This window comes from Felis catus, chromosome A3, assembly GCF_018350175.1.
Source record: "Felis catus isolate Fca126 chromosome A3, F.catus_Fca126_mat1.0, whole genome shotgun sequence".
Classification (NCBI taxonomy): Eukaryota; Metazoa; Chordata; class Mammalia; order Carnivora; family Felidae; genus Felis; species Felis catus.
The window spans coordinates 11251963-11277476 of NC_058370.1; the positions used below are offsets into that span (position 1 = coordinate 11251963).

The 25514-nt window shown below is 53.4% G+C and overlaps 1 protein-coding gene and 2 long non-coding RNA genes across 6 annotated transcripts in view; 2 read left to right on the plus strand and 1 right to left on the minus strand.

Moving 5' to 3' along the window:
• Positions 1–25514, plus strand: part of RIPOR3 (RIPOR family member 3) — a 76627-nt gene that overhangs the window by 8909 nt on the left and 42204 nt on the right. The window lies entirely within an intron of this gene.
• On the minus strand, positions 176–18592 carry LOC123384279. 3 transcript variants are annotated; one of them, XR_006595096.1, is made up of 6 exons: positions 18397–18592; positions 16858–16941; positions 16495–16600; positions 10717–10903; positions 6576–10375; positions 176–269 (listed from the first exon to the last, which is right to left on the minus strand). It is a non-coding gene; the product is annotated as an uncharacterized LOC123384279 (long non-coding RNA). The 3 variants fall into 3 exon arrangements; XR_006595095.1 differs by lacking the exon at positions 18397–18592 and adding an exon at positions 17330–17522; XR_006595094.1 differs by lacking the exon at positions 18397–18592 and having other exon boundaries at positions 16858–17522.
• On the plus strand, positions 10933–15637 carry LOC105260412. The gene is made up of 4 exons (XR_002154411.3): positions 10933–11114; positions 12572–12627; positions 13257–13384; positions 15038–15637. It is a non-coding gene; the product is annotated as an uncharacterized LOC105260412 (long non-coding RNA).

Here is a 25514-nt window from a genome sequence, read left to right on the forward strand (position 1 = left end):
GGGGGCAACAGAGTGTCGCGGGTGGGGACAGATCCTCACTCCGTGACAGTACAGTTGCTCACACCCTACGTGTACTGCTGTTAATCCATTCAACCCTCAGAGCCCACAGATAGAGGTGCTCTTTTAGGCCCCACTTCACGGATGTGGAAACTGAGGTGCAGAGAGGTTAAGTAACTTGCCTGAAATCACACAGGTGGTAAACCGCAGAGATGGGTCTGAATCCGTCTCGTCTGGCTTCCTCGCGAGGTTACGCCACCTCTTGGTAGAGCCTAGAAGTCAAATGTCAAAAAAAACTCCTCAATCCTACAGACCTGGGTTCGTATCCTGGATCTCCTTCTACTATGCTGTGTGCCTCTGGGTAGGTTGCTTCAACCTCTCTGCACCTCTAAAAATGGCAAGAGCTCTCTTTTCTAGAAGCGTCATTAAATATTCCTTTTTGTACCTTATTGTTTCTTATTGGGGTGTGTGCCTATTCCTAAAAATTTCCTGGAATCTGTTCACTGGCTTACACCTACCAGGGCTCAGCCCCGGAGGAGAGAGGGGATGAATTCCACCCAAACCAGCGTCTGCAATCAGGGCATGAGGTATCCCAAAGCCAACTGCTGTTTCTAGGAGGAAGGAAGGGGTACGGGGCAGCAGGAGAGCAAATGTCCACTCCGGGCTGGGCTGGTTTGGGCCACTGGCCTTTGTGACCATCCCGTCGAGAACAAGGCTGACCAGGCTGAGCCACAAGCAGCGCAGGCCGCCTCTGGCCTCGCCTGTGTGAGCCGAAGGGCCGTGCAGTTGCACACAACATGTCTGGAATACCTATTCCAAAGGGTAATTCCCAGGGATCAAGCGTGTTTATACTTTTTTGGGGGAAAAGATTCCATTCCTGTTGCCAATTAGTTCTGCTTGAGAACAGCTTTTCTCAACACCAACACGTTGGCCGCCCAGCCTTGAGTTCTGTTGATTAGCTCAAAAGTGGGGAAAAAAAGTGATTTTTTTTCTGTCCTTCCTCCACCCCCAACTGTGAAACCCGGCTGTTAGTGATGAAAGGGGTCCTGTGGCTCGTTTAGTTTTCCTTGTCATGACTCCAGGAAAGGCTATAAAAATAACCAGTGGGCCCCCGCTGGCCATAATTGACTGTGGAGAGAAGCTGGCTACCACCGCGTCCGAGTTATCACAATCTGTCGCAGACGCGGGAGGCTTCAGTCAGCCTCCTCTGGTTACACCTGCTCCCCCAGGCCAGCGTGGGCTGGGAGGGGCTGAAGGTCGTCTGTGTGGTTCTCTCCTCTCCCAGGTTCTGGGGAGTTCCCGGCAGAGGGGCCCCTGGGACAGAGGAGCCAGGAGGCCACGTGGCAGGGTGCTTCTGAGCGGGGCTCTGACACGCACCGCCTGCACCAAGCCCAGCTGTGTTGCTCAGAGCCGTGAGCGGTGGGCAGGGGACTCGACCTCTTGGTGCCTCGGTTTCCTCACTTTAAAGTGATAACGGTCTCTCCTCCTGAGATTGACGTAGGGTCAAATGAGTTAACGCACTCGGGAGAGGGTCAAGTCCCTCATAAATGTCAGCTTTTAGGATTTACTCACAAGCCTCCCGCTCTTCCCCCGTGGACACCTGAGTCGTAGGTGATCAGGCCAAAGTATCTTAACCTAGTCCCTTGCTGATGGACGTGAGACTGGTTCCAATCTTTTGTGATTGCAAATAGTGCTGCATTGAATAACTTGTGGCTTTGTATACCCACCCCTCCCCTAAGGTATGTGACCCCCACGATAACCTTGGCTCTGATTTTCCTTGCTGGGGCCTGCAGAATGAGAGGTCTGTGGGTGAAGGGCCAGCCCTGGCCTGGCATGCAGACAGGCCTGTGGGAGGCGGGGTTAGGTGGGACAGATTCCTCTGGAGTCCCTCAGGGGAGTGAGGCGCCACGAAGTGAGTTTCAGAAGGTTGCGGCTGGGCCATCCAGCTCCCAGGTTCCTGACAGATGCCCTGAGGTGGTCTGGAGACAGGAAATCTGTGCCATGCAGGTTCTGCCCATCCTCTGCAATCCTCTTCCTCCAGGAAGCCTGCCGGGATCTGGATTCCAACACCCTTGTCTGTCTCTGTACTGATTGAGCACCAACGGTATCCAGCTCCCTTGAGGGAGGCAAAAATGAGTAGTGACTGAGAATCTGAGCTGCGGAAGAGGCTGGATTTGGTCCTGACTTTCTAGCACTCCCACCCACACAACCCCCTGGACTTGTGTGTCCTCATCTGTTTAAGCAGGATAATAATAATAATAACGGTAACAACTTCTCAGGAAGGTCTTGGGAGGTCTTAGTGACGTAACACTATGAAGTGTCTGACACTATGTCAGACATGAGAAGTACAAGCTTGTGTTAGGAATGTCTCATTATGGGTGGGTCCCATCACTGCACTGGGCTGTGGGCGCCTGCAGGCAGTAATGACTCATTTGGAAGCAGGGTAGAAAGGGAGTCCAGACTAACCGTGTGGACTTGGGCAAGTCGTATTCCCTCCGAACGGAGTTTTCTCTCAAAAACCGGGGTTCTGATGACACTGTCTTACAGATGTGCTGCGAGGATTAGGAGAGGCAAAGCACGCAAGGCTTTGGATCTAGCAAATGCTCAATAAACAGTGGCCATTGCTGACACTGTTAATCAACAGTGTTGACAACTGTAAATATCCTCCCAGAGACGGGCACGGCATCGTGCATGCAGTTGGGGCTTAGTGGATACATATGGACTGACTGCCAGGGTCAAGGCGGCTTGTTATAAAGTGGGGGCTGGGGGAGGCACTGAGAGAGGGACTCATGTCTCATGCGGTTGACCTCTTTGGGAGAACAAGAGGAAAAGAGCCCAAGAGGACCCTACCTGCAGTGATGACATCTGCTAGAGCTTAACTCTGTGAGCTCAGGGACCAGGCATCAGGCATCACCACCCCCATTTTACAGATAAGAAAACCAGGGCCCAGAGAAAGGGGAGCCTCTCTGGCTCCCCACGGCAAGCGCGCAGCAGGGCGGTACTCGTCCTGACTCTCCCTGCAGGGGTCTCTGCCCTGACCCTCAGCCCTGTGCAGGAAATGGATCTCGGGGGCGAGATGCAGTGTCCCTCTGTGGCCAGAGCCCTTGTGCATTTCTTACATTTTTGTATCCTGGGACAAAGGGTGAACAAACTCACATGAACTGTTCTTGTTTCCTGGTGGAAAAACACTCCTGACCCAGCGTAGGGGATCTTTGCTGTTGGGACGGCACCATAACGTGTGGTCTGGCCTGCATCTTGCCCCGCTCCACCCCACCCCCCGACCTAGCAGCAGCAATGACAGGAAATCCAGATCACAGAAATCCAGGGGTGACCTTAGGGGTTGTTTGAGGGTGTCGAACAGGCCAGAAGATGCTGTTCCCGGGTGCCGGCCTCGGCTGCTGTTGGACTTGCCCCGGACGGGTCAACAAATGAATAAGCATCGATTCACTGGCTTCACGTGGCCTTCTTCCCCTCCTAAGGACACCAATCATTGGATTTGGGGCCACCTCCGTCCAGTACGACCTCGTCTTAACTAACCACATCGGCAAAACTTGATTCCCAAGTAAGGTCACACTCCAGGTCTCTGGGTGGACATGAATTTCTGGGGGGACACTGCTCCTAGTAAACATTAGCTATTACTAACACGTCTCTTACCACACAGTTTGTGCAGCACATACGAGGTGCTGAGCACTTTTCTGTGCCCTTTTCATTCTTTCCCCCGTTTAGCCCGTCTCTACAACCTTGTGAAGCGAGTTCTAGGATTATCCGTTTGAGGCCAGAGAGATGAACTGCCTTGCTCAAGGTCACACAGCTGCTAAATAGCAAATCTGGGAGCAAACCTTTTCTTTCTGACTCCAAAGCTGGCAAGGTTCTGAGACCCTCCAACCCCATTCCGAGGGCTTCGAGTCACTGTACTCTCTCTCCCAGCCATCTGAGCTATGCTGTCTCCTGGCCCACACCTCTCTCCACTCTCTCCAGACACATCTCCCACGAAGAGGCTATAAAAGGCGGGTGGGGGTGGGGGGGTTGGCTCACGTCTTCACGGCGGCAAACGTGAAGTTGCGTTCTGCCTCACATCGCTAGTGCCCGCCTCTCCTGCGGGTAGGAAGCAGGTAGGAGGCGTGCGACCCTCACGCGTGCAGGAGCGTGCCGGAGGCATCCATTTCATCCTTGACATCTGGTAACATTTTAGGAGTCCTGACTTGGGGTTACAGATTGAAAAATGGTCCATTAAGGTGTGATTTATTCGTCATCGGGACAATGCTGTTAAATGCTCACAAAGTGATTCACTCTGTCAGGTCCTCAACCCCCGACTTCTTGGGCCGGGCCAGGCCTGGCGAAGGCCTTTGCAGGCAGGATGAAGCTGTTTCTTTGACAGCTAGGGGAGCGCGGGGTCCTGGCAGGGCCGGAATGGGGCCTGCCAGAGACAAACGAGTACACCGCCAGATGATGTACGACAGTTTACCTTTTAACACGCCTGTGTCACGGCCACAGAAATAACTTGCTTTGGCTAATGGGAGACGGGTGCAATCAGGAGCCCCTCGAAGCCATGAGCTGGGAGCCACGAGGAAGGATTGTAATTTCCAACAACTGGGGCTTTGGGACCGGGAAATAGCCACTCTGTCAGCAGGAAGAGCCAGGAGCCTTCTCTTAGCCAGCAAGAAAGTTGGAGGCCCCTGGGCAGATCGGGGGCTCTCCAAGAACAAAGCCAGCCTGCGGGGCTTTGCGGGGGGGGGGGGGTGTTAGCAGCTGAGAGAGTGGCTGCCAAGCCTGTAGGAGCCAGCCACATCACAGAGAGCACTGTCCCAAAGCCAGACTGCCTGGGTTCAAATCCTGCCTCTCCCACTGACCAGCTAGGCCTGAGACAGCCCCTCTCTAACACGGATTATAGCAGAACCTACCTTGGGGGCTTATGGGGATTTCTGGAGCTAATGGCACAGAGCAAATTCTCCTCCGCCAATCGTTGTGATGTATAGTACGGCATTGGCAGGGAAGACGCAAAATCAGGACGAGAAGGAAGGAGCCCTGTGCCTTCTGGCTGTGGGTCAGGGCCAAGCTCCTAACTTGCTCACGCACGCTGTGCAGGAGCTTCCTTGCAGGAGCTTCCTGCTAGTACCTGCCCCTCACTGGGAGACCAGGGCCCATGTTGGCTGTCACCCAGCCTGGCCAGAGCCACGTGCCCAGAATCTAAGAAGTGGGATCGGCTTGGGGCGCCTGGGTGGCGCAGTCGGTTAAGCGTCCGACTTCAGCCAGGTCACGATCTCGCGGTCCGTGGGTTCGAGCCCCGCGTCGGGCTCTGGGCTGATGGCCCGGAGCCTGGAGCCTGTTTCCGATTCTGTGTCTCCCTCTCTCTCTGCCCCTCCCCTGTTCATGCTCTGTCTCTCTCTGTTCCAAAAATAAATAAACGTTGAAAAAAAATATTAAAAAAAAAAAAAAAAAAGAAAGAAAGACGTGGGATCGGCTTGAGTGGGGAGGACCCAGGAGGAGGGATGGGTCACCACAAGCCGCTACCACGGGCTGGCAACCAGTCTCCATGCCTGTGAACGCCAAGGGTCTGATTCGCATCCCCAGCTCAGGAGCGAGAGCAGGACAGACAATGGCCTTGTGGCCTCTGTGCCCCTTCTGCCCAAGTGGCTCCAACCCCAGATGAGATGGGGAACAGACGTACGCATCTCTGGGCACTCAAAACTGGGGTTCAGAGGTGGGCACCATGACGGGTCCAGCTCAGGTCTGGAGGTGACACAGACCTGGGACAGGGAGGGCTGGACATATTTGTTAAGACTCCCAGGCCCTGTGACATGTATCCAAGTCTAAAGTCTGTTCTGACTTGGAGTCAGGCATCCGTTGCCATGGGAAGGCTAAAGCCCCTGTCACCCCCAGGACCGATGCCCAGGAGCCGTGGCCAGCTCCTGGGACTCATGCCAGCTGGCTGCGGCTCTCCCACGGGGGTCAGTTTCTAGAGCTATCAGATGCTGTGGCTTGTTTGTCTCCACGGCGCCGAGCCTGGCCAGCTTTTGGGCAACAGCAGCCCCAAGGGGAACATAATCCCCGAAGAAGGGATGGCAGAGCCCAGGGTAGGGATGGCTGGGTGGAGGGCGAAGGATGCTGGGCGCCCCGGCCACAGGCACCCCTGAGCACTGGTCCTTTCGAGCCCCAGGAGAAACCCGCTGGGACAAAGTGAGGGTGGGGGTGGGGCTTCACTTTGGTGACGGACCTTCCTGGGGGCCCAGCTGGGCACTCGGCCTTGTGGCAGCTGCCCGGGGTGGGGGTGGGGGCTCTTTACAGCTTCATTCTGTCCCACCCCTCAGGCTTCATTTCCTGATAGTGTAAACTCACTGCTCCAGCCAGGTGTCCCGTTCATTCATTCATTCATTCATTCATTCTCTTGGTCCTTACAATGAACCTGTAAGGTGGGGGTGCAGTTACGATGCCCCTTTTCGGATCAAGGGAACACACATAAGGTTAAGTAGCTGGTTCAGGGGCACAGAGCTAATGAGGGGCTGGATTAGTTATCTACCCTGCGTAACACATGTCCCCACAGCTTAGCGGCTTAAAACAACACGCGTCTACGATCTCACCAGTTTCTGCGGGTCGGGGTGCAGGCGCGGCGGCCGGATCCTCGGCTTCAGGCCTCGTCACAGGCGCGTCGAGGTGTCGGCGGGGCTCCGGGCGTCTCAAGGTTCAGGGGCAGGATCTGCCTCCCAGTTCGCTCGGCGGTGCGGGCGGGACTCGCTTCTGGGGCGCGTGGCCCTCCGTTTCCCGCCACGGCGTCCCCCGTCTCCAGCGCAGCGAGCCGGCCAGGAGGGCGCGTGCGTGCGCCTGCCCGTGGGCGTGCGTGCGGGTGCAGGTGCGCATGCGCGTGGGCGTGCGGGCGCGCGTGGGCGTGCTTAGGGCTGTGCACGTGTGTATGCGCCCACGTGGGTAGGGTTGAGTCCCCAATGGTGGAGGTGGCGTCGCGTCACTTTTGTCACTTTCCCTCCCTCCTTAGAGACAAGTCGGTGGGCCCGCTCGCGCTGAAGAGGAGGGTGAAGGCCAGGCGGCGGGACCCCCCTCTACCCCCTTCCCCCAAGGAAGCCGAGAAAAGAGTTCCTCCTCCCCCACTCCCAGACACGGGCCACCTGTTGGTCGCCGGTCAGAGTCAGGATTGAATGGCACCCTCACTGATCGAGGGGGTGTTTATGGAACGCCTCCCACCGTTCCGACAGGTGCGATTCCGCCCCCAGGAGCGGCATCCTGGGGGACTGACGTTGAGGCTGCATCTTAGGCCACGCTATCACGTGCCTCTGCAGAAAAAAGTGTCCTTTCTTTGTATCCTGTAACTGAGCTGAGATTTCTCACAAACCCCAGTCCCGGGGCAACGAGGAAGAACGCTAGACTTAGTCTAATCTGGTCAATTGAATCTGATCCACTACTTTAGGTCTTTAGGTCATGCTCGCTCTCAGATTTCCTTCTCCATCCTCAGCCCCCCTAAGGTGGCACGGGGTCTGGAGTCCCAGGAGAGTCCCCGAGGCTCCTAGGCGGAGGTGGGGAGGCGAGGTCTCCAGCCACGTCTGTTGCCGGTGATCACTACTGGTCCTTCTGACCCTTGAGGCTGAAGCTGGCGGCTGGAAGCACGCACGGTCTAGGCCCCGAGCCCTGCCTGGCTGACTTGTCCCTTCCCTGGCTCAGAGCCCTCGCCTCCACCGCATCTGGGCCCTGCGGGGCTGCCCACGACCCTAACAAAGCGTCTCCCCCATGAAAAGGAACATCCCGAGTCCCATCCCGGCCACGGGAGGACTCGTGTAGCCAGCGAAAGTGCAACGCTGGGGAAGGCTTCCCTCCTTGCAACTTACAGCATTTTCATGGTCTCCCAAATTAAACTGGTGGGCAGTGGCCTCCCCGCGACTTCCTCCTCCAGCCCCCAGAGGATCAGTGCAAAGCTCTGCCTTTGGAGCTGGCTCTACTTACATTAAACAAAGAAATATAATAAGTAAATAAATAATAAAGAAGTAGCTGATACTTAGAATCATTATATATCAGAGTCTATACTAAGCAGTAACTCATTAGATATGCATGCCTAGCAACACTGTGAGGAAGTAGCCCGTGTCCTGTTTTATACACTTGATCTTAGCCAAAAGGCCGAGAAGCGACGTGTCCCGTTTTATAGATGAGGAGACCGAGGCACGGAGAAGTGAAATAATTTGTTCCTGGTCACAGAGCTCTTGGATGGCGGAGCTGGGATTTGAGCCCCAATAGCCCCTGTGTCCATACCCTGTGCCACCACCCTCCTAGGTGCCTCTGCACTCGCTGGGCTGAAGCTGAGAATGAAGCTGAGATGAAGTCCTTCATCCGTGCGCGTGCTCCTTCTGCGTAGGGAGCAAGCCTGGGGGCATAGGTAAAGGGAGACCTCTATTCTCCTGACAGTCTGGGAAAGTACTGTGCCTTTGCTATGCTAGTTGGTACCTAAAGGACATTCAATAAATGTTTTCTCACTGTGGTGGCCTTGAAGTCTACTGTCTTGTGGCAAAATCTGTTTTGATTTGTAAGCAACCGAATATCGCCACGATCCTGCTTTTTGTCCTCTGTATGGATGCACATCTTCCCCAGGCAGATGGATAGCTGAGGACCAAGGGGAAGGACCGTTTACCCAAAGAGGCAAAGAGGAAAGCACGGTCCCATTTCTCAAACCGTTACCTGTTATAGAAACTATCACACACTTAAGTCGTCAGACTTGTGGCAAATGTGCCGAAGGAGAAGCATTCCGAGCAGTGAGTGACAATTGTCTTAGTCTGTTCGGGTGCCGGGTAACAAAGTACCATGGAGCCGGTGGTCAGAGCCTCTGTCACATCTCAGTCCCTGTCTGTAGACTCCGGGACCTCAGATGCCTCCTGGGGAACAAAGATCAATCCCTCGCTTTTGAAAGAATGGGGCAGATAGATCTCCAAGGGTGACCAGGCGGAAAATGGAGAGTCTCAAACCGGGGTGGCCGAATGCTGCGGAAGTTGCTGGCCATCAGTCTCCGTCTCTCTGTGTCTCTCTCTCTCCCCTCTGTCCTTCTTCATTTCTGCCCTGAGCCAATCTTGTTCCTGGTCACAGAGCTCTCATTCGGCAGAGCTGGGATTTGAACCCAGCGGAACCCACAGGAAGATGTGCATCCACGCAGAGGAACGAAAATCGTGAGAATGCCACGACTACTAATACAAGTGCTCCCGTTGACACTGACTATGTCAGGCTGTGCAAGCATTAGAATGTCGAATTCTCCGAAACAGCCCTCCATAGCGGGTGGTATCATCATCCCCGTTGTGCAGGAAGTTGAGGCTCAGAGAGGTTAAGCAACTTGTCCATGATGAAACAGCAAGAATGTGACAGACTAGGTTTTGTCCCCGGATCTGTTCGGTACCAAAGCCTTTGCTATGTTCCCACCGCTGAGGTTCCTGAATGGGGAGGCGGGAAGGGAAGGGAAGAATTTGCCCCAGGAAAAAAACTTCAAGAGCCAGACTCCGGAAATGCCCAGAGCTGTTAGTTCCCATGCCAAGGTCCCTGCCTTCCTCTCACTGTGGAGGGGCCCGGCCAGGAGGCTGAGCTGTGGTGAGGCTATGTTAAAACTTACAGCAGGAGCCCAATTCTGAAATGTTCTAGGACAGGCAGGGAAGTTTCCTTTGGGGACAAGGTGGAGAGGTTCCAGTCCATTTAACTGGAGGAGACGGGTGGGGGTGGAGGGATGTTAATGTTGCTGGTTGCTGGTTAATGTTCTTTCCCAAGGGCATTTATGATTTATGCCAATGTGTTTAAACAAAATTCAACCAAGCTGGATTCCGCGCCCTAAGAAACTAAGGAAAAAGCATTCACGAAAACTACATTTTGAGGCGAATAAAAAGATATTCCAGACAACTTGCCCCCTTTTCGGCTCTACTTGTCCAAAGCTGAGGCTATCTTATCACAAAGACCCCTCAGCAGGTGTCTCCCAGTCTTCTGCATTTGAAGAAGCTGGTGTCCTTTCTCGGAATTCTAGGCCTCCTGTTTGGGTGGCTCAAACGAAAACAAAAGCAAAGCCCCAGACGTCCTCACTCTCATACTAGCCAAAGCCTTTTTTGGTCCTCATTTTGGGAAAAGGAAAGAATCTGTGAATTAGGACCCTTTGAGTTACGAATGACAAAGCCCCGATTCATACTGCGGAAGCAAAAAAGAGAATGCGTTAGCTCATGTAACTTAAAAATCTAGAATTAGGTTTAGCATCAGGTGTTGCTGGATCCATCGGGGTGGGTGGGAGTAGGGGGTCGTGGGGCTGATTTTCAGTGACCCGGTTCAGTGGAAATTTCCTTGGTGGAATCCATCATCGTGGCTCTAAGGAAGTGGCGATCTGGACGGGCCTCGGTGATGGGCACTGAGAAGTGTGGTGCTGTTAGGAGAAAGGCCACATCAGCGGAGAGCTCTCCTGAAGTTTTGCGTGATCCAATGAGATCTTAAGACTCTGAACCATTTCGGGCTTTGAGGAACCTTACAGAGCCCCTAGCATGGGGTGCCGACTACGTGGCACCAAATACACCCTCCCTTCCGTCCTTTGGGTCTTGGAAGACGTTGCTAATCGACCAGCACTCAGTGAGCCCAAACACAGCCTCAGAATCAATCCACCCGGAGGCTCCACCAGAAGCAACCTGTCTCCTCCGCCAGTGGGTGTTGAGGGGGTGTTTATGGAGCGCCTCCCACCGTTCAATTTCTCTAACGTGAGCCGAGACTTACCTGCAATTTCTGTTCTCGGCCGATGGAGATGAGGAAACGGAAGCGCTGAGGGTCGGCCAGTGTCATGTAGGAACTCAGTGACCGGACCTCCCGACCCTTGGGCAGCCTCCTTTCCTGTGGCGTTCTCCTGATTCTAGCACAGAGAGGAGGCCCGTCCCTGAGTGGAGATTTCCACTCTCGACCGCTGCTGCACAAGGCAAACAAAGAGACTCGAGGTCAGAGGAAAGCCAGAGAGCTTAGCCGCTGGCCTCTCTCGCCGAGCGCTGTCTGGAGACGAGCACAGCACAGGGAGCAGCCGGGCAGGGCGAGTCCCGGGGAACCCACGGGTCAAACTGCGTGTCCGTCGCAGACGTCTCGCCGGGCTTTGGGATGCCCTGCCTTCAATGCCGTAAAACCGGGTAACGTGCTCCACTAGGCTCACATTCTCAACCGGGGGTGATGCTGAAGGTGTCTTCCTTTCTGGGGGTGGGGGCGGGGCGGTCTTGGAGGGGAGGACGAGTGGCTGGCAGCCAGACTAGGGAAGCCAGAGGAAGCAGAGAGAAAGTCTTGACATAGCCAGTTTTCTTCCCCGCTCAGCCGCGCCCAGTCAGAGGGAGAAAATAGGTGCCCCAAACCGGCCGATTCTTTGCAGGAAGGTAACGGGTGTCCTGACCCCAAAGAGCCTGTTGTGAGATATATGATGCACGAACTCAATTAGCAATTTTAGCGGAAGCCAAGAGCTTCGTATGCTGTCTTAATTGAAATGCACAAGGCGGGGGCGCCTGGGTGGCTCAGTCGGTTGAGCGTCCGACTTTGGCTCAGGTCATGATCTCATGGTCTGTGAGTTCCAGCCCCGCGTCGGGCTCTGGGCTGATGGCTCAGAGCCTGGAGCCTGTTTCAGATTCTGTGTCTCCCTCTCTCTCTGACCCTCCCCCGTTCATGCTCTGTCTCTGTCTGTCCCAAAAATAAATAAAAACGTTGGAAAAAAAAATTAAAAAAAAAAAAAAAAGAAACGCACAAGGAGACCTTAGGAAGCAGAGGGGGTTATTCCCCAGGAACAGACGCTGAACCGGACGCTTGGAGAGAGGGACCAGAGCTTCCGTGGCCACAGTTGAGTAAGGGCTTGAGGTCGGGTCCGCCTGACCCTGGTTCTGACGGAGCTGCACTCCACGGGCCGTGAAAAGGAACAGAACGGAGAGTGGGAGTCATTTGAGAACCACCAAGCGCGTCGCTCCCGGCGGCGGCTTCGTGCAAGGTGCTGGGTGGGAACCGAGAAGCACGTGGGCTTCCTGCCCTCGGATCATTCCCAGAGAGGACAGGGTGTGCACTTGGGAAAATGTCACGCTGGAGGCTGAGTGGCATAAATCAATGCCTGTCATGGCTCCCTCGGTTGAGTCCCCGGCCCGCAGACAGGTGGAAACTTCTGGTCTACAACAAGCCCCCCCCCCCCAAGGTCCAGGTGAGAAAACTGAGGCTCAGCAAGAACGGATTTCCCCCAAGTCACACAGCCGGTGAGCTGCGGGGCCAGGACTCAAATCCATCCCGGATTCCCGTGCAGCTGACTCCTCCGGGAGCCTGCGGGAAATGCTAGGAACCGGGTGGTGGCGGCGGTGGGACATCTCAGAGGAGGGTCCTGGGTGGACCCCCTGGACGGAGAACCACCCAAGGGGGCTGTGCCCGGAGGCCTCCAACGGTTCCCGCAGGTGTAGGACCACCGCGATTACGGCAGCACCTGTGACGTCCACTCCCCGGGCTTAGACCCAGGTCCAGCGTCTGGCCCTTGAGAAGCACCCAGTTTCACAGATGTGGCCAGTTTTTATTGCTGATTTCCTCTTGGAGACCTACTTTTAATTTCTCTGGCTTTTCCCTTCTTCAGGGGGTCTGGTCCTCATCAAGACAGCCCTGTCTGACGACAAAAGCAGAGGCTTCCAGGTAGGCTGGACGCACCCACGCCTCCGGTGGGTCTGGCAGAGGCTGGAGGGAGAGTCAGGTTTGTGGCCAATCCTTTTCCTCATCAGCAGTCAGCTCCCTGGAGCCCCTGAGAGAGGCTCTGGAGGGGCTGCTGATGGCGGAACCAGCTGGAAGGGAAGTGCGAGGGCAGATGTGGCCGCAGCGAAAGCCCGCGGTCGCCAAGCTTCACTGCAGTGGGTTGGAAAAGGTGCCCCACTTGGAGCCATGAGACCCAGGCCCAGATTCCGGGGCCACCACTCACTGCTAAGCCCTTTTGCGTGGGTGAGACTCAGTTTATCCCCAGTAGTGCCTTGCGCCCGAGGCACTGCCTGTCCAGTGGATGTTACTTGTCCCTGTTGTTGGCTAACCTCACTGCGGACAACAGCTGTGCTGTGGGGGCCCAAGGGAAACGGAAGACATATTTCTGCCCCAGCCCCAGCCTGGCCCTTCTCTCTCAGGCCCCGGAACTGCCCTTAGCCTCAGGAGTTCCTGGCTTCACCCTTTGTCCAGGACCTTTGGAGAGATCCTGATAACAGCAGTTCGGAGGCTGAGAAGTTCGGGGACAGCATGTCCCTGCAACAAAGTCCTAACCTTCTTCTCCCTCCTCCAAGTGCTTCAGACCAGAAGAGGGGAACTTGTTACTTGGGACATGCAGGGACACTGCTTGGAATCCTAAACTCTGCCAAAGGGTTTCCGCCTGCTTTGGTGTGGTTCCGTGTCATACGTCTAACAATTTCAGGTAAAAATGGGACACATGGGAAAGTTATAGAGATGTTCCTTTTGGTCATAAAAGAAAGAAAAAAAAAAAAGGAAAAACCCCAGACAACCTAACAAGAGTAATTTGAAGAGAGATTTTGTCGGATTGTGTAATGGCAAAGTCAGTGGTAGGGTGGGTTTCAGATAAAGTTTGATCCAGCCACTCAATACTTACACTGGGATCCAGAGCGCCCCAGCACCAACCCCTTTTCTATATACATCTGTGTGCATATGCCCCCCAGAATGGTTACCCCGACCCCCAATATCCATGACCTTTCAGCTCAAGTGTCGAGTGTCCGAGGCGTGTTCAGATATCGGTGGCCGGACCACAAGGGTCACGTGTCTGTTCCACTTCAGTAGAGGCAAGATGTCTGAGAAGCCATCCCAATACCTCCTGGAGAAGTGGGGGCTCAGCCCCGGCAATGCCCCCCCTTGACCGGAGACTATCCGAAGAGTCTTGTTTTGTTCTTAATTAATAACTTCAGGAAAATTTTAAGTTTGGTTCTGGTTAGAATTTTCTTGTCTAGCTATTTCCTGAGGCTCTGTTTCTTGTTCATTTAGGAGGAGAAACGCAGACTTGGGCTCTGCTATGTGTCTGCACTGCCAGTGGGTCCAGGGTCACCCAAATGGCTGCTGACAGGTTGGGGGGGGGTGGCTTTTCCAAACAAATCTGCATTATTTTATTACTTTCATACCAGGAAGGAGGTTTGATCTTCCGCACCTGCACTTACGTCATCGATTAGGCTGGAAGAACTTGTTTGGCCAAATTTAGAACCCACAAGAAGGTCAGAGGATAAATTTAGAACTGAACTCTGAACTTTGAGGGCCAGTCTGGCACTGCTAATTCCGCCTGCCCCCTTGAGTTGGGTTGCTTTTCCCTCTGACTCCTGTGTCCACAGAGTGCTTGTGGCATCACAGGCTTGAAGAGTAAGACCTGGGATCTAGGCCTGTCTCTACTTCTCAGAAGCTGTGTGACTCTGGGAAAAGTGTTCAACCTCTCTGAGCCTCAGTTTCATGATCTTGTAAAGAATGAGGGTGGCAGTGGGTAATAAAAACATCTACCTTGGGGCGCCTGGGTGGCTCCGTCGGTCGAGCGTCTGACTTCGGCTCAGGTCATGATCTCGTGGTCCGTGGGTTCGAGCCCCGCGTCGGGCTCTGTGCTGACAGCTTGGAGCCTGGAGCCTGCTTCGGGTTCTGTGTTTCCCTCTCTCTCTGCCCCTCCCCCGTTCATGCTCTGTCTCTCTCTGTCTCAAAAATAAATAAAGGTTAAAAAGAAATTTTTTAAAAATCTACCTTACAAAATGCTAGGAAGATTAAGATTTTTTGTTGTTGTGGTGGTGAGATATACATAACATAAAATGTACCACATTACCCATTTTTATAGTTTTTTAAAAAGTTTATTAATTTTTGAGAGAGAGAGAGAGACAGAGAGAGTGCAAGTGGTGGAGGGCCAGAGAGAGGGAGACACAGAATCGGAAGCAGGCTCCAGGCTCTGAGCTGTAAGCACAGAGCCTGACGCGGGGCTCGAACCCACGGACCGCGAGATCATGACCTGAGCCGAAGTCGGACGCTCGACCGACGGAGCCACCCAGGCGCCCTTATAATTTTTTTTTTTTAATGTCTCACCCATTTTTAGGTGTGCAGCTCTGTGGCGTTGGGAACATTCACGTTGCTGAACAACAATCACCACCATCCGCTCCAGAACTTTTTCGTCTTCCTCAGCTGAAACTCTGTCCCCGTTAAATGCTAACTCCTCAGTCCCCCTTCCCCAGGCCCACCCTACTTTCTGTCTCCGTGACTTTGCTCTCAGGACGTCATCTAGGAGGAATCGTACAATAATCGCTCTTTTATGACCGGCTTACTTCATTTTGCACAATGTCCCCAAGGTCCGTTCACGTTGTGGCCTTCCCTGTAGAAGTCCCCTCCTTTTTAAGGCGGAACAGTATTCCGTTGTGTGGCTAGGCTGCGTTTTATTTATCTATTCATCCGGTGATGGACACTTGGGTCGCTTCCACCTTTCGGCCATTGTGACTAACGTTGCTGTGAACACGGGTGTGCAGATATCTGTTCAAGTCTGGGTACAAACCAGACGTGTGATTAAAATATTGCCTGCAGAGCCCTTAGCGCGTGCTTGGCATATAGTAACCATTCAGCCCTGTAGCTGATAAAACTAGCGTTAGGAAAATAGTGGGGGAAGTGTTTTGAAATGCAAATTAAAGAATGAAATGTCAAGTGAGCAACAGCTAAAAAGTAATATTCCTCCGTGCAGTTGGGGTCTAGTGGGATGTGTAATGACGTACAAAAATTCTATATCTTCCTCCCGTAAAATAGGTACCATTTATGGAGCACCTACTATGTGCTGGAAACTCTGCTAAGCTCTGTATACTTTTCCTCTCATCTCCTCCTCCCACCCAAAGGGGCGGGCCTATTACTCCATCTGACAGATGAGGAAACAGAGGTTCCAAGTGGTAACATGACTCTCTAGGTCACGCGGCCAGCAAGGGGCAGAGCTGGGATTCAAACCCCGGCCCTCGGCTCCAAGAGTAGAAAAGCAATGGAAAAAAGTGCGCAGTAAAGGCTGATCGGCCCCGGGGAGGGATGGGAGTGCTTACTTTTCTCCTCACATTGGTGTGTATTTTTGCCCCAAACCAGGGGGGAGAAAAAGCCTGTATTAAATTGGACGCGCGCGCGCACGCGCGCACGCGCGCACGCACGCACGCAGCCCAACACAGGAGAAGAGACAAAGCCAGCAGTAGCCAAAACTCTGCTCGATCGATGCAGATTGTTACAGGCGCAGCTTTCCAAAAAGCAGAGCTCAGTGAAATAAATATTTTTCCTGTGAGAAGAGGCTTAAGTTGGCGATCGTAACAACCCCCCGATTCATTCCAGATCCGCTCAGAGTGGCTGGCGTCAGGATGCCCATCTTGATGTACTTAGCATCACTTAGTAACTGCAGCGTGCCTGCGTGTCTGGCTGGTTTCTCCCAGGCAGCAGTGTGCCAGGGTGGCTGGGCAGGGGGGCAAGAAGGAGTGTGTCTCTGGAGAATGCTCTCCCCACTCCTCCTGAGCTCCCACAGCTCCTTGGGGTCCCTACCTTTCTTTCCCTGGTAAAGCAGCACCATTCGATCTGAAGTGGAGGGCCTGAGAATTCAGCCTCTTTTCTTGGCAAAGGCTCCGTTCTTTCGGCCCTTGGAGACGGTCTGTGGGAGGAATTTAGAATCAGGGACTTTGAAAACACACACACGTGAAGAAGCCTGGGTTATCTCAAAAGCTGGGAGCTTTACAACCCAGACAAAAATTCATTGATTGACGGAGTGATTCATTCACTCAGTTGCATGCTCAACAATGCTTCATTGGGCTACCTCCCAAGGGTTAAGATTTGGTACAAACTTAGTGTAAGACAGTACAAAGCTTCTGGAGGTACAAGGTTCATTCATTCATTCATCCATGCACTAACCGATTCGTTCGGCGGGTATTTACTGAATGCCTCCTAGGTTCCAGGTCCTTTCCTGGTAGTGCTGGTCCATTAAGAGCGTGCACTCTAGGTGGGGTGACAGACAGAAGGCAAGGAAAATACAGTGAGTAGGATATCTGCTGGTGTTCAGTGCTAAAGAGAAAAATAAAGGAGTGATGGGAAATTGGGAAATGGGAAGGCAGGGCTGGTCCCACTTAGATGAGGGGCTGGGAGAGGCCTCACTGGGAGGTGATATTTAAGTCCCAAGCTGCAGGAGAGGAGGGAAGATGATTCAGGAGGGGCACGTATCACGTAACAGTGACTCGCAGATCATGTGAGTCCCCTTTCAATGATCTTTCAGTCCCGATTAGGCCAAAGGGAAAGTCTTTTTGTTGTTTGTACGTCCTTCGTGCCCCCCTAAGACCTACTAATCTCCCCACTTTGAAAGAACAGGCTTAGCAGGTAACGTGCCTACCTGCACTTGAACATGGCCCTGGGTTCGGTGTGAGTACTTCCCACTTCCTGTCTATGTTCAATCGTCCTTCCAAAACAGCCTTCGTTTTTGAAAAGCGAGTTGATTTTTTAAAAAGTATTCAGGGGCACCTGGGGGGCTCAGTCGGTTAAGTGTCTGACTTCGGCTCAGGTCGGCTCAGGTCATGATCTTGTAGTTCATGGGTTCGAGCCCCGCATCGGGCTACCTGCTGTCAGCACAGAGCCTGTTTGGGATCCCTTGTCCACCCCCACCCCCCTGACCGCCCCTCCCCTGCTCTCTCTCTCTCGCTCTCTCTCTCTCTCTCTCAAAACTAAATACGCTTGAAATAAATAAATAAATAAATAAATAAGTAGAAATAAATAAGTACCACAGGTGGTACTGCTGTGTGGGGAAATCGTAACGGAGGTAAATGCATGAAATTTGGGACACACTAAGCCAGACGTAAGCCTTCTCCTCGCGCTGCTTGGAGCCTGGCTCGGGAAATGAAATCTTTTGAGTGGGATTCAGTCTGCCGAAGGGACTCTCTCTGAGGGCCTCCGGAAGAGGATGGAGCTTCCCGTGGCTAGGGTGGATCGGGGAAGGGGGCTCAGAAAAGGTGCCGCTGGGGGCCCGCTTCGAGGCGAGGGCCAGCGCTCGGACCCGCCCGCGAAGGGCCAGCAGGGCATTGCAGGAAACAGCAGGAGCACCGTAAGCCAAGGTCCAAGGTCGAGGGGGTGGAAGGAGGAGGAAAACCAGCCAGGCAGCATGCGGATAAGGGAGCAGGGTTGCTTGAGGAGGCAGACTCTCCGGAAACCGCCCCAAATGTATGCTAGTCCAGTGACTAATCCTAACACGAATGCTGAAACGTCTCTTTACGGAGCACTGCTTTCTTGCGTTGTCTTACGCAATCTCAGCAGACCCGCGACGGAGTGCTGTTGTTATGGCCCCATTCTACAGATGGGGAACTTGGGGGCACAGGCCAAGTCACCTGCCCAAGGCCGCGCGGCCAGCAATGACCCGTCGAGACTTTTTTAAGCCCATTTGTAAAAATCGAACTAGAACTCACGTACCATGAAGTTCACACTTTCAAATTGCGCTGCCCCCACAAAAAAAAACCCATCCCCATTAGCAGTCACGACCCCCTCCCATCCTTCTCTGCTCCCAGCCTCTGGCAACCACTAATCTATGTTCCGTCTCTATGGATTTTTGCCTGTTCTGGACATTCCATAGAAATGGAATCATATATTATGTGGCCTTCTGTGTCTGGCTTCTTTCATTCAGCGTAATGTTTTCAAGATTCATCCACAGGGCGACATACATGGCTGCCTCATTTCTTTGTACGGCTGGACATTAGCCCGTTGTATGGATATACCACGTTTTGTTACCCACTCGTCGGCTGAGGAACATTTGGGTAGTTTTAGCTCCTGGGCCATCAAGAGTGAAGCTGCTTTGAACATTCGCGTGCAGGCCTTGCGTGGACATATGTTTTCGTTTCGCTCGGGCGCACGTCGAGGAGTGGAATTGCTCAGCTCGGTCTTGTAACTCGGTGCTTAACCACTTGAGGGACAGCCAAGCTGTCTTCCAAAGTGGCCGCACGTCTTCCCGCCAGCGGTGTCCAAGGGGCCGATCTGTCCACGTCCTCGCTGGCGCCTGTTGTCCGTTGCTTAGGTTACGGCCATCCTCGTGGGGGCGGAATGGCATCTCACTGCGGATTCGATTTGCTGGGGAAGAAGCCAAGTGGCGTTTACTTAGAAACTTAACAGCGTTCACTGCTGGTGCTGCCCAGCCGGGTCCAAGGGAACAGAGAGGCAGGTGCACTGATTGAGTCTGGGCGTGAGGGTGGGTGGCCAGGGTTGGGGACTGCTCGGAGGACCGGGCCACAGGAGCAGTTGGAGGGGTTGCGGGGTTCAGAGCCTAGGAGAATCTGGGGGTGCGGTGGGGTTGGTGAGGGCACGTTGCCAGCAACAGAACTGGGAGACTGGACCTTCCTGTCTCCCTGGGTCCCGGATCAGCCTCTTTTCAAGGAAGGAGGCTGGGCCCCAGGCTTCCTTTACCCAGAATGACACAGGAGCTGAGTGGCAGATTCCCTCCTCGGAACAGCCAGCGCAGAGGGCGTCTCGAGGAGGGAACTGCGTCAGGGCTCTCTGTGCCCCCCGAGGATGTCATGCGTTACCACCTACTGTCTCCAAAGTTGTGGCTTTCCGGGTCCTGATTCCCCAGGGGATCCTATAACTCCCAGGACACTGGGTCAGGGCTCATTCCCATGTCCTTGGTGTAGGGGACAGGGCTCTGGAGACCACAGGTGCGCTGTCGTTAGCTCTCAGCTCATTTCTAATCATTCACACGTTCAGTGCTCGTGTTCCTCGAGCATTTCCTACGTGCCCTTATGACGTACCCTGCTCCGAAGCTTCACGCACATGTAATTTCCTTCCCCGTTTTACAGATGAGGAAACAGAGGTTCTGGGAGGCGAGGGAGATAGTGTGGCCAAAATCACACGGCCGGTGAACGGTATGGTCAGGATTTGAGCCTCGTCTCCAACCACTAGGCGCACGGCGAGCCTTCCATTTTAAGGCTTCCCTCGGCAGAGTTTGTTGGTCTCCTACCGCCGTGGAACGGGCTGCCACAAACCCAGCAGTTTAACCCAATCCCCGTTTAGGAGCTCCCGGTTCCGGAGGGCAGAAGTTGGTGGGGCTCGGGTCTCTGCGGAGGGCGTTGCAAAGCTGGATTCAAGATACCAGTCAGGCCGGGTTCTTGTCCGGAGGGGTCTGGGGACGAATCCGCTTCAAGATCACTCTTGTGGGCGTTACTTGGACCCATGTAGCTACAGGACTGAGGTCCCCGCTTCCTTATTCGTTGCCAGCCGGGGCCACCTTCAGCTTCTAGAGGCCCTCAGGATTCCTTGCCCCACGCCCCCCCCCCCCCCCCGTCTTCAAAGCCAGCGATGCAGACTCTCCCTCACACCGAATCCCTCCCCTACTTTAAACATCTTTTCGGCTAGAAGAGCCAGTCCTGTTTAAGGGCTCACCTGATAAGGTCAGGCCCACCCAGGATAGCCTCCCTTTCGCCATAGAAAGTAACACAATAGCCCATTATATTTACAGGGTCCATCCACACTCAAACGAGAAAGGATTATGCAAGGTCAGAGGTCACTGTGGGCCATCTTAATATTCTGCCTGCCGCAGAAGATCTTAGGTTCTAATAATGATGATCACAATAGCTACAGTTATACCGATAGATACATCTTTTCATTTGTTAGTGCTTCACGGCTCTCAGACCGATTCTACATCTGTAATCCCGTTGGAGCCCAACAACAATGCTGTGGGGTCTGTGCTTTATCCCCATTTTTACCCACCGGAGAGAGGAGAACGCCTACCTAGCCCAGCAAGGGCTGACGTCCAGATTTCTGACCCCCAGCCCGGGGCTCTTGGCGCCCATAGTACCCCTGCCTCCCATTAGAACCCTCAGACCTCTTTGCTGCCCCTGGAAGGGACGAAGCATCATTTCCAGGCAGCCCAGCCTACAGGGAGTACTTCCTTGTAAACTCGCCACATTGGGTCATCGAAACTCCAGTTTTTACGGGAATTGCCACTGGGCTGGGCAAACCTCACCTCATTTAGCAGGAAAAAACCAATAAAGCCAGAGGGGCGCAGAATCAAAACAGCATGTGTGCAGGAAGGGCCCAGCTTGGCAGGGGCCCAGCCTCCCCGCGGGGGAGGCGGTTTGGCCGGGGCTGTGAGGCGCTGGCCAAAAGCGAGGGGCCACGCACTCCAGGGGACAATGTGTCAGGTAACAGCCATCACTGCCCTGTGTCAGCGGGCGCCAGGCATTCGGATCCCTCAAGCGTCAGCCCCCAGAGGCCCACGTCTTCTAGACTTCCTGTAGGGGTACCCCCTTTTATATTTAAACCAAGGCCCGAGACCCCAGTGAGAAACCCAGGACCCCGGCCCCTACCCTCTCCCTCACTGCCCCCAAGGATTCTTGAGGGTCTTAACATTTCTTCTAGGTACCTTTGTGCTGACATGTTAATTTTTAAAAATCCTCCACTCTTCCAAAATTGCTGTCTTTCCCCCCTTTATCCCATGTTGGACACTGCTCCAATTCTTTCGTTTTTCCTAAACTATTGCTGACACAAGCCTGCTGGGAGAGCGGACTCTAGAGACAGCTGCTGGGAGCCCGTGAAAAGAATCTGGTGAATTTGAGCCGAGGGGGTCTCCCGGAAGGTCACCGGGGGTGCGCACAGGCCTGGAATACGGTAAATGGGCAAAAACTAAGTCCTCACGGGGCCTGGATGGCTCAGTCCGTGGAGCCTCTGACTTCAGCTCAGGTCATGATCTCGTGGTTCATGAGTTCGAGCCCCACATCAGGCTCGCTGTCGTCAGCCTGTCAGTGCAGAGCCCGCTTCAGATCCTCTGTCCCCCTCTCTCTGCCCCTCCCCCACTTGCGCTCTCCCCTCCCATAAATAAATAAACAAGCAACTAAGTCCTCAGAAGGAAAAAGGGATGCCTGCCATCAGGAGGAGAGAAAGTCTACAGAATTCGGGGTAATGGGAAGCCAGGGGGAGCACACTTGGAAGTAAATTTCAGAATCCCCATCCCAAAGTTTCATTGCCTGGAGAATTTCATGTCTCATTCCCTCCCATCCCCCAAAGCCCTCCCCTTCTCCGGCTGTCAGTCACCAACAAGCACATTTCTGTGTTTTCTCATACTGAACTAGTGTTTTTTCTCCCACCCACCAATGCTCGGGGCCCACCTTGACACATCTAGAATCCCCTTAGCCTGCTGCATTAAACAAAGTGTTTTCTACCCGTTATGGTTGAAGTGTGTCCCCCCGCCCCCACCCCAAGAGATCTGCTGAAGTCTTATCCCCTCGTACTGGTGCATGTAACTTTCTTTGGAAATAGGGTCTTTGCAGCTGTAATCAAGTTAAGATGAGGTCAGTAGGGTGGGCCCCAGTCCAGTGACCGTGTGCTTAGAGCAAGAGGGAAATGCCTTGTGAAGGCAGAGACCCCTGGGAGGAGGTCACGTGACCCAAGAGGCAGAGACTGGAGAGGTGTGGCTAGAAGCCAAGAAGGCCCAAGGACAGACGACCACCAGCAACAGCTGGGAGAGGCAAGGAAGGACCATTTCCTAGAGACTTTAGAGGGGACAGGGCCCTGCCGACACCTTGAGTTTGGACTTCTAGCTTCCAGAAGAGACCATACATTTCTGTTTTAAGCTACCTGCTTTATGGTCCTTTGTTACAGCAGCCACAGGAAACTAATACACTTCCTCAGGTCTCTAACTTTGTGGCACAAAGCAGTAGACAAAGCTATAAATCAGGGCGCCTGGGTGGTCAGTCAATTAGGCCTCTGACTATTGATTTAGGCTCAGGGCATGACCTTGCAGTTCGTGAGTTTGAGCCCTGAACTGACAGCACAGAGCCTGCTTGGGATTCTCTCTCTCTCTCTCTCTCTCTCTCTCTCTCTCTGCCCCTGCCCATCCCCTCTCAAAAAATAAATAAATAAATAAATAAATAAATAAATAAATAAACTTTAAAAAAAGCTATAAGTTATAGTTTGGTTTTTCCTTTTAATAAAGAGAAAACTGTAAAAGGAGTAATGTAAGGTAATGTCGATGAATTTATAGATGAGGAAACCAAGGCTCAGAGGTTAAGTGACTTGTCTAAGTCGCAGAGCCAGAAAGAGGCAAAGTCTGAACTTGAACTTGTTTTTTTTGGACCTCAAGACTTATAATCATCACCCTCCCTGTGGATCTGTGGATGTGTATCTCCTGGGTTATTGCAGGGTCCCCAACTCCTGGTCCCCAGATATCACCCTTCTTTATTACACGAGCTTAAAACTTAGGACTATCCTTGTCCTTATGGGAAGCACCTGTTCCAGCTACATCTTCTGTAACATGAGCCCTCTCTCCCTGGTGATTTTCATTACAAAATCGGAGATGCGTTCCCACCAAACTCATCTCCCAGTAGGCCAAGTAGGAATGTTTGGCAAAGAAGGAATTAATTGATAAACAGCTTGTAGTACACAAACTCCAGAGTCTGCCTGGAGGGTTTTGCAACACTTTTGGAAACTCCAGGATTACAATTCCAGCACAAACTGTTTATTTCAGGCTGTTAAGCCACATACATATCCTGTATGCCTGAGAATCCCCTGGCTTCTCTGTGAACATAGGGAACGGAGCCCCTCTCTTCCTTTTCTGTGGGCATTTTTAGTGGCTGGTAGAGCAGGGCTGCAATACCTGGGGAGACCAGTAGGGGTCTTTTTCCAACAGGAAATGGATTTAAGGCTGAAGATTCTTGAAACTGAAGGCTTTGGGTTCTAGAAAATAAGCCTGTTCCTTTGGGAGGAAATCCACTCTCCTTACACTGTGGCTTAACCACCTGGCATAAAGTCACTCAGTCCTGAGAACGGGGCAAGAAAAGTTGTGAAAACATCTGACTTTTCCTGCCTCCCTGCCCCAGGGTGGCACTGAGCTGGGGTCAGGGGGCCGGGGACAGCCTGTCTCTGCAGTTGGTACCAGGGGGAAAAGGAAAGTGCACATGGCACTGTCGAAAGAAAAACCAAAACGGCAGGCTGGCTTGCTTTGTCTCTTGTAAACTGTTTACCTTGGGATGACCAGATGGCTCATCTCTCGTTGAACCCTTGACCATTTCCGGTGCTGTTAACAGCCTCCATCAGCAAACAGTCCCCGTCCACCAGCCCACGTGCCTGCACAGGAGTCCCGGGACCTGCTGGCGGGAGAGCTCGGGCATCCAGGAGGCTGACTCTGCACCACTGGGCCATGCATCTCAGCCAGACGCAGGGACTGGGGTTACAGGCAACCGTGGGGTATAGAAGGCATGTGAACAACCGCAGTGAGTGGGCTTGAAATATTCATACTCACCGGGCTCCTGAGTTACAGCCCGTCACCCACCCAGGGTCCTCCCGTGTGGTCCCTGTGCAGCTTAGCTCCTCACCTGTCACCACTTAAGTGCTCAAAATGTGTTTGAATGACAGTATTTCCCCCCTGCCCACCCCGCCCCGGCTGTGTGAGTTTGGCAAAACCCTTTGCCCCCTCTGAGCCGCAGCACTGCAGTTGTAAACGGGGTGGGGGGATGACAACTCGTCCGCCTGCCCTCCAGGCTGGGTGGGAATGGGTGGAAATAGGAGGGATGGTGAGTGTCAAGGCTTTGAAAGTCCTCCCCCACCCCACCCCCAACCTACCCCCTGCCTTTTCTAGGACAAGCCCCAGTTGTGATTAATTTTCTAGGGCGCGAAAGGGGCACAACAGGTGCTCTTGTCTTCCTGGGCAGTGCGTAGGGAGCTCCTGACCATCCCGATCTGGGTTCCATCCTTAGGCACTGCTGAACGAGGCCTCTCTGCAGGCGGGTGCCTCTTCAGAGCTTTGTGGGCGCAGTTCCGGGGTGAGATTTTAGTTAGATGTGTCCAGAAGCTGCAAGCCTGGGGAGGGGTGTAAGAAACCTGATGGAAATTTTCAGGTGGAGGCAGAGGGTGAGGTGGAGGCAGAGAGGTGATGGGGGCTTGGCCCAGGGGGAGGGGGATGCAAAGGAGGGGACGGATTCAGGGTGTTTCTGAGAAGCAGAGCAGACAGTGAAAGCTCTTGGCCAAGGGCCTCTATGGAGGAGGGAGATTCTCTTGAGGGCTTTGCAGCCTGGCGAGGGAGACAAAATTCTCACCCAGGGAGCTAGACTTCAGTGGTCTAGAGAGTAGAAACTTAATCTTAGAGGTGGAGAAAGAAAGTTCCAAACTCTTAAAACATAGAAGGACAATGTTGACAGATCTGGTCACATAAATATTTGAAGCTTCTGTCACACACACACACACACACACACACACACACACACCATTAGGAACAAGTTAAAAAGCACGTGAGGGGCTGGGAGAAAACTAGAAGTCACTAAGAATAGCCAGGTAGCTGGATAAAGGATTATGAACTGAGAAGTCGAGGAGATTCTAAAGATAATGAGCATATAGAAATACTCGATCTCGTGAGGAACCAGGGAAAGGAGGGTGAAAAGCCCACTTGCCCCCTCGCCTCAAAACAACACTCAGAGTGAGGTGGAAGAGGAGAATCTAAACAGTGCTCAGTGGGAGACTGGGGGTGGTGGTGGCTCAGAGGCTCCGTGACATCAGCCGGGCCTCTGCCAACTCCAGAAACCTGGCAGTTAGGGCCTGTGGATAAGAGGCTG